Source organism: Diplotaxodon limnothrissa, linkage group LG3 (assembly GCF_057381915.1).
Source record: "Diplotaxodon limnothrissa isolate DT_005_m linkage group LG3, D_limnothrissa_male_GT1.1, whole genome shotgun sequence".
In the NCBI taxonomy this organism is placed as follows: Eukaryota; Metazoa; Chordata; class Actinopteri; order Cichliformes; family Cichlidae; genus Diplotaxodon; species Diplotaxodon limnothrissa.
Genome location: NC_140598.1, coordinates 30,696,435 through 30,705,022, shown reverse-complemented (window position 1 = coordinate 30,705,022; position 8,588 = coordinate 30,696,435).

Genomic DNA, 8,588 nt, shown 5'->3' with positions numbered 1-8,588 from the left:
GCCCACAGGCCTCCCCGCTTGCCTCTCTTCTGCCTCCGCTCGCAACGTCTCCTCCTGCGGCTTGCTGTTGCGGGTAGCCCCGGGGGTTGCTTAACGATCTCCGGGGGGATGAGATACTCGGATGTTAGTTGAAGATCTCCACGGCTTAGTTGTAGTAGATCATCTCTGTTGTATTGAAGTAACCCCAGACTGTGTGAAATAATACACAGTACCACCAAAAGTGCAAAAGTGTAGGAGCTCCGGGCCGCTGCGTCTGTGCGCGCCGCGCCATTAATGGATTGGTGTAGGTGACCTAAATAAGTTTCAGTGTTTGACTTTTATCTCTCACAGGTTAGTAAAGGATGGTGCTAACACTGTAAAGATGAGTTGGGAGAGACAGACCCATCTCGCTGATGTTTGTCTGGGAACAGACAACAAACTAATCCATGTGCATACATGAGCCTCACCAGCTGCTTCCACAAACACGAAATGAGGATGAGAACAGGTTGTTCACAAGCTTAGTCTAAACCTATGAGCTCTCGACAGCAGCGGGCTTTTTGTTGTTGTTGTTCATTCAGTGGAAAAAATATAGCACAGAAACCATTAGCTATGTTTCTGATGTGTAACAACAACAAACTCTCTCCCTGCCCACCGTGTTAGCCCCGCCCCACCACGGGTGAAAACACTCACAGCATGCGGTCAATTTCTTCCACTATGAGCTTAGAGCAAGACAAATAAAACATACACGCACACGGTTGTGTTGCATACAACCTGCTACTACATGTAGAGGAGTCCATATGTTTCCATTCGTATTGATAGATCAGTACATCTGCATTTTACTTTTATTTTCTTTATTTTGCATCTTTTCTAACTGGTCGCACTGAAAAATATAAGGTTGAGGTGTTTTGTGCATATGCAGAGGAGGGATAATGGATATACAGGACAAAGAATCATAAATATGGAGCTGCCAGGCAGGAGGAAAAGAGGAAGACCACAGAAAAGACTGATGGGTGGAGGGAAGGAGGACAAGCAGAGGGTTTCAGAGGGAGGATGTTAGGGATGGCTGTATAGACAAGTACAGGGTACAGAGAGCAGCAGTTGGTTTTTTTAGTGCTGTGCTTTTACCACACTGACAGCAGTACAACAAATTACAACAAATCTATTTCTAAGGTTTGTAATTGTAGTCCTGTGTTTCGATACGGACTCATGTTGGTGTATGAACTGAGGTAAATCATCTTTTGTATTAATATGGCGCCAAATCACAACAGCAGTTGCCACAAGAGGGTTCGTGTTGTAGGATACAGACCGTACAGTGTTAGAAAAAAAAAACCAACAGTCAGACGATCCCCTCTGAACAAGCACTTGGCGATAGTGGGAAGGAAAAACTCCCTTTTAACAGGAAAAAGCTTCAGACTGAACCAGGCTCAGGGTGGAGCAGCCATCTGCTGCCACAGGTTAGGGGTGAAGGAATGGAAATAAATGGACAGAGGTGTATAAACAGATAGTGATTACACATCACATGGGTTACAGATTTAGATTTAGATTTGAATATTTTCGTCATGAATCCTCTTCAAACCATCATGTGAGAAACTTGCATGTTAGTCTGCTCTTTTATTCTCCGGGCTTCATCTCACCTAAGTTGCACAAGTGTCTCACTTATGTGAGAAGACTGATTTAAAAAAAAAGACCAGATGGTCTTTGGTATCAAAATGATTCCATGTTTTACACTTTAGCCCTCACAGCTCATCTGACTGTGAGTCCCAGCAGCCTCCAGCTGTTTGAAGGAGACTTTCTGTCTCTGCGCTGCGTGGAGGACCACAGCTCTGCTGGATGGACTCTGAGGAGAAACACTAGTATAAAGCGAATGACTCCGTGTGGAGATGGGTGGGGGCAAGCAACTGCTTCTGCCTGCAAGATCACCTATATCTTAACACAGGACAGTGGAGATTACTGGTGCGAGTTCAGAGAGGGAGCAACCAGCAGCACCCTCACCCTGAGAGTCACTGGTAAGTTGAGTGTGTGGAGTTAAGCTTCTTTTATGGTCAAGCATGTTCACTGTCCGCTCCAATTCAGGGATGGCCTGTCTCCCTGCAATGAGCTCTGTTGCCAGATGGAGGCAGTATACCAAAGTATAATAGGTCTGTGGGCCAGTCTTGCTTGTAGTATTGATGGTCTGTCAGCCACCCACGGGGAAGATCGACGTTCAAACACAGAAAGAGCTGAAGTGAAAAAAGGGTTAAAATAATGAAAAGTGTTGACTGTGTTTTTCATACTATTTTTTTTTCACTTTTTCCCCATCCTCCTGTTCTGATTCGATCCTCGCTCTATTCCGGCCCACATTCAACTGCTCACATAATCTGCTTCCAGTGATTTCCAGTCAGGATCTTGGAGTACTGCACTGGAACACACCTGGGATGGGAAAAAACCCAACCACAATTGTGCATGTGTGGGACCGTAAAACCAACATTACTGCTCATGAAGCTATGTGTAAATGGATGAAATGTAGTTCTTTGCCTGAAGGGAGGAAGCATGTAATTGATTCTGTTTGATTGTCTGTATGTTTGTTAGCAGTCTAGTGTCCAAAGTTTTCAGGATGCCTTTTTCAAATGGTAGATAAAAATGGTAGATACCAATAACAGCTCGAGCTGATTTAATTTTGGGGAAATCAGGTCAAGGTCACACCACGTGGGGAAATCATCAAAAAATGCATATTACCCACAACCGTTTATGGATCTTCTTCAAACTTGTGAACAACATACTAGGCTTTACTTAGCCTGACTAAGCACTTGAACTTGACCCTTCATTTCTAAGACCCAGGGTCAAAGCTGACCTTCACAAAAAAATAAATAACCCATATAGAGTAATAGATCATGTGAAAGGGCACAAGAGCATTTTTTAACCTCTTTTTCAATTGAAAACTCAACTTTTTAGAGCTTATAGAAACCAAACGCTTCAGACAATTCTGCTCCAATCATATATATATAAAAAACACCCAGCACGCCCCTGCGGGCGGTTTATCCTTCAAGCTCGGGTCCTCTACCAGAGGCCTGGGAGCTTGAGGGTCCTGCGCAGTATCTTAGCTGTTCCCAGGACTGCGCTCTTCTGGACAGAGATCTCCGATGTTGTTCCCGGGATCTGCTGGAGCCACTCGCCTAGCTTGGGAGTCACCGCACCTAGTGCTCCGATTACCACTGGGACCACCGTTACCTTCACCCTCCACATCCTCTCGAGCTCTTCTCTGAGCCCTTGGTATTTCTCCAGCTTCTCGTGTTCTTTCTTCCTGATATTGCTGTCATTCGGAACCGCTACATCGATCACTACGGCCGTCTTCTTCTGTTTGTCTACCACCACTATATCCGGTTGGTTAGCCACCACCATTTTGTCCGTCTGTATCTGGAAGTCCCACAGGATCTTAGCTCAGTCATTCTCCACCACCCTTGGGGGCATCTCCCATTTTGACCTCGGGACTTCCAGGTTATACTCGGCACAGATGTTCCTGTACACTATGCCGGCCACTTGGTTATGGCGTTCCATGTATGCCTTGCCTGCTAGCATCTTGCACCCTGCTGTTATGTGCTGGATTGTCTCTGGGGCATCTTTACACAGCCTGCACCTGGGGTCTTGCCTGGTGTGATAGACCCCAGCCTCTATGGATCTTGTGCTCAGAGCTTGTTCTTGTGCTGCCATGATTAGTGCCTCTGTGCTGTCTTTCAGTCCAGCTTTGTCCAGCCACTGGTAGGATTTCTGGATATCAGCCACCTCCTCTATCTGCCGGTGGTACATACCGTGCAGGGGCCTGTCCTTGTATATATATGTATATATGTATATATATACATATATACATATACTGTATATATGTATACAGGTTGTGAGGTTAACCATGTATGTATAACATGGTTAACCTGACAGTCACTGGTAAGCTGAGTGTGTGGAGTTAGTGTTGATGAAGCTGTGTGTAAATGGATGAAATGCTGTAGTTTGTCTCTGTGTTGAGGTGGATCAGTGATCCTGCAGAGTCCTGTCCTCCCTGTGATGGAGGGAGATGACGTCACTCTGCTCTGTAAAACAAAGACCACTCCCTCCAACCTCCCAGCTGCTTTCTATAAAGATGGCTCCCTCATCAGGGAGGAGCCTACAGGTCACATGACCATCCAGCATGTTTCCAGGTCTGATGAAGGCCTCTACAAGTGTGACATCAGCGGTCATGGAGAGTCTCCATCCAGCTGGATCACTGTCACAGGTGACGCACTCACCTGTCTGTGTTTCTGCAGGTTTCAACATTCACAATGTGACGACAACTTAATGACTGTGTTTGCTTTGTTTTAGAGAAACACACCACCAAACCTTCTGGAGCCTCTATTCTTCTCACCGTGTTGTTGACTGTTGCATCAGTCTGTGTTGTGGTTTTATCATTGCTTGTATGGAACCAGCTTACCAGAAGAAGCTGGAGAAGATGACATCACCAGTTTCCTCATGTATGACTTCAGTAAATGAGGACATTTTTGAAAAACACAATATAGTTTTTAAATGTTGACACTATAACTGCATATTTAAACAGTAAAAATATGGAGACTTTTACAAAAGGACAAAAAGGAAACGGAGAAAAGTGCAAACATGACACTGAGGACAACAAGCTCATCTTCTTTGTGATTTAGTGTTTGTTTTGTCATTTACGGGTTGAAATGTGATAAGAGAAGAGCATTAGCTTATTGTTTGCTGGATTTTAAAGTTTCTATCTTTATGTCTGTACGCACAGCTGCATGTTTGTTTTTTTTCTTAACCACATTTAGAGTGTGTAATGTTTTCAAGTTGCTAAAGCTCAACCTCCTCTGTGTTTTTGCTCAGATACAGCAGATATTTTCAGTATTCATTTCTTTAGTTGAACAGCACCACTTCCCTTCAGTTATCCATTTTTTTGTACTGTTTAAAATTTGTTGTTAACTTTTTCTTCTCTTCATCAGTGGTAAGTTCCTCTTTCTTCACAGATACTGGTGTGAGTGCACAAAGCTCCTGCAGTGCAGAAGCCCCGCCTACCTGCTTTTTAACGCTTTCAGCCAATCAGAAGAAAGTTATGCTGAAGAGGGAGGAGTTAAACAGCTCTTTTCAGATAGATTCTATCTGATAAGGGATACACCAAGGGGCTTCTCATTTTGAACTGCATGCAAAGCTACTCTGGTATAAGTAGCTCTGGCACAATATGAGTACTCGGGTGAAATGACCAAAACATTTCCACTTTAAAAGAAGCGCAAATGTTAGTGTAGCAAAGCACAACCACTCGCATACTTGTCAGATGACCTTTCTGTTGATTTACTCTCATGTCCCTGTGTGTGTCCACAGAAACGTATGTTACAGTGTTCATCACTGTTTGTTGAGATTAAGATTGTGTAGCTATTTTGCAGGCTGGAGCAGATAGTGTATTTTTCCATGCTAACACAGTTTATGGCTGTTTTTAATTCAGTTTGCCCTTTGACATTTACACTGTTCAGTTTATGGTGTACAGTACAAAGCTGCACTACTTCCTTCAGATAAACTGTAAAATTAAAAAAAAACCTGTTTCATTTTTTTATTGATGTGCTGATACTAGTGTTTTATTAATAATAAATAATACTAACTGTGAATGGAAAGCATGTGTCGGTGTTATACGCCACTGACTGAACACTTGAGTTTTTGTTTTTTGTTTTTTTAACTAGTAGAGTGCACCCTGCCATAGTTTCCTTTTTTAATTTAAGGAATTACATTCTGAAAATAGTAATAAATAACGAGACACTGGGAAAAAAAAGCTAAAACATGAATCCTTTACCCAACTTAAACAATTTGATTAATACATTTGCTTTTTATGATGAGTCACATTTTCTATCTATTTTTTATTTCCAATTTTTTATGATGGTTTTCTTTTTTATATCTACATCTGGAAATATTCTAGTTTTGTATAATTTTTTACTCCTTCAACTCCAGTCGGCCTAAATTCATCTTGTTGGTGGGCTGGTTCTGCTCCCCAGGCCTCGTGTTTGACACCACTGCTTTAAACTGTAACTGCAGATCTTGTTTGAGCTTCATGATTGACTCCACGTCACTTTCTTAGCCACACATTTCTTGGCAGACATGTTCATTTTCTTAGCTTAGAGCCAATCAAGTGTGGGCCACTGTCAGTATGATGGAAGGTCACAGTCAGAGATCTACTTCAAGCTGAGCATGAATCCTTTAGATTCGACTAAACAGCTTCTATGATGGTTTTAATGTGACTTATGATAGATTGGTTTTGTTGTTGAGCAGCTCTGAATCCAGACGTTTAGCTCATTGACTTGAGCCCCTTTGTTATTAGCACGTGTTTATAACCCCACCCTCAGTCTGTTCTCCTTCCTCAAAAGACAAGCAGCCACTGAACACAAACGCACCTGTTTTCACGCTCAGAAACTTTTAGCTGTATTGAAAAACTTCTCTTTAAACTCCTCGGCAGGGTTTAAACTGGGATATTCTGTTTTGGGGAAATCTCACCATCCTATGGATATTTCTCAAACTCGGAACATTGAAGCGGAAATGGCTGCTCGGACATCTGAGCGTCTCTGCTGGACTCACTGTGTCTGCAGGTGAGCGTTAACTAACATAAGCGATTTCTTCATATTTATTAGATTTCCAAACTTGCTCATAAGTAAACCATGTGAGACCTGCCTGCAGATAAACAGTTAAGGAAACCATAACTCCGGAGCGGGTTAAATATATATTTTCTTTTTTGTTTGCTGACTCCAAAAACAGAAACGTTCAGTCAGAGACGATGTGAGGAAATTAAAAAACTTCCTGCTTCTCGCTGTGCGCGCTCAGATCAAAACAGGCCGTTTTGTTTTTGTCTTGTGCGCGTAACCGACCGCTTGAGCGTTTCCCATTTCACTTAGAGAAAGGATCAGAAAACAGCTGACAGAGAGCTACAAAGTAAAGCCTTTAAATATACGAGGAAACATGATGCATTAGTGGTGCAAATGAGATGCGAGAGCATTGCTGGGCATTAACGAGAAGCTTTTGTGCGCGCACACTTTGAGCGAGAAACGTAAGACACGGTTCAGCAGCATTATAAACCGCGTTCTTACGGCACAGAATCTACAAACAGCCTAAAACACACTGAGAAGGGAAACTGAAGATTACAGCTGATTTTAACCTGGAAGTCAGAAGAGTTACTATGGTTACCCACTGAAGACTGAATTTGTCCATCTCGCTGTTTGCGACATCTGCTGCTGTCAGAACATTTAAAACACAAAATCTGAGGATTTCTTGTTTCTGTTGTTGTCGCTCCACAGGACACAGCATGTATCCGGGCATACACCCAGCCTGAAGCGAACACATTCATCCATCGAAGCTCAACATACAACTCTAATTTCAAACTTGTATTTAAACAGATCAGACTGAAATATGACGGGCGCAGTCACATTGAGCTGCTGAGGTTAATACAATTAGGTTTTTCCCAGTGATTTTTTTCAGTAGCTTGTGTTTTCTTCCCCCCCCCTTTTTTTTTTTTTACAGGGGAAATGCGCTTTACTAAGCGCTAGATCAGCCGCTTCGTTGCAAGCTAATCGGTATCGTTTCCGTGAAGCAGCCTCGTAAATAGAGGTGTGACAGCTGTGTCGTTTTGAATAACTTCTTTGAAACCCTGTGACTTCTTCGCTTTCATTTGCTTTAGTCTTCCTCCTGTTCTGCTCAGTGTGCAGCTGCTCCGCCGTGTTCGTCAACCTATCAGACTTTAGATGACTTCTTTAATAATCTTCCTGTATTTATCCCTAATTGTTTCATCTATAGGTGAGTGAAATGGTAAATGGCCTGCATTTGTATAGCGCTTTACTCAGTCCCTAAGGACCCCAAAGCGCTTTACACTACATTCAGTCATTCACCCATTCACACACAGGCAATGGAGTGAAACTGAGCATGTTTATATTTTAATTCGTGTCAAACTTCAAAGCTAAACTAAAAAGAGTAGCCTAACTAAATTATTTTTTTTCCGTGTAGAGAAAAAAATTAACTTGAATTGTTCAAAACATGACTAAATGTATTTTCCCTGTCACTTTTCATAGATCTTGATTAAGGCAATGAGTTCAGTTCACTCAAGTCTTTAACAATGAAACTCAAAAAATAATTTCTAAAAAAATAAAATAAAATAAAAAAAAGAATAAAAAAAATTATTCTTCGAATAACAATCATGGAAAGAATTTCCACGTATTTTAAATTGCTTTATTTTATTTTTTTTAGCATTATGCTATTCTGTTATTCCAATTTGATGAAATGTGGAAATCCTTTCCATGATTATTTTAAGTTCATTTTTTAGAGTTTTCATCAAAGTCTAGCGTCTGGTTAACATACATTTTTAATGGGTTTATTACAACTTCCACTTCATCCATCCTGGGATAGTGTTTACTCAGATGTTCAGATATTTAAGATGTTGAAAGCAGTTTTACGAGTCCATGCCCCCCTCAAAATACGGCCCTGGTAAAAATGCGTTAGCAAGCTATAACAGCCCATTTGTCTTTATCCATTTTCACACTAATGCTTAGGCAAGATGTGTTGTTATCAAGTCTGACACTTCTGACACTTGTTAAGTGATAATTTTTACCATGCACGACGCTGTG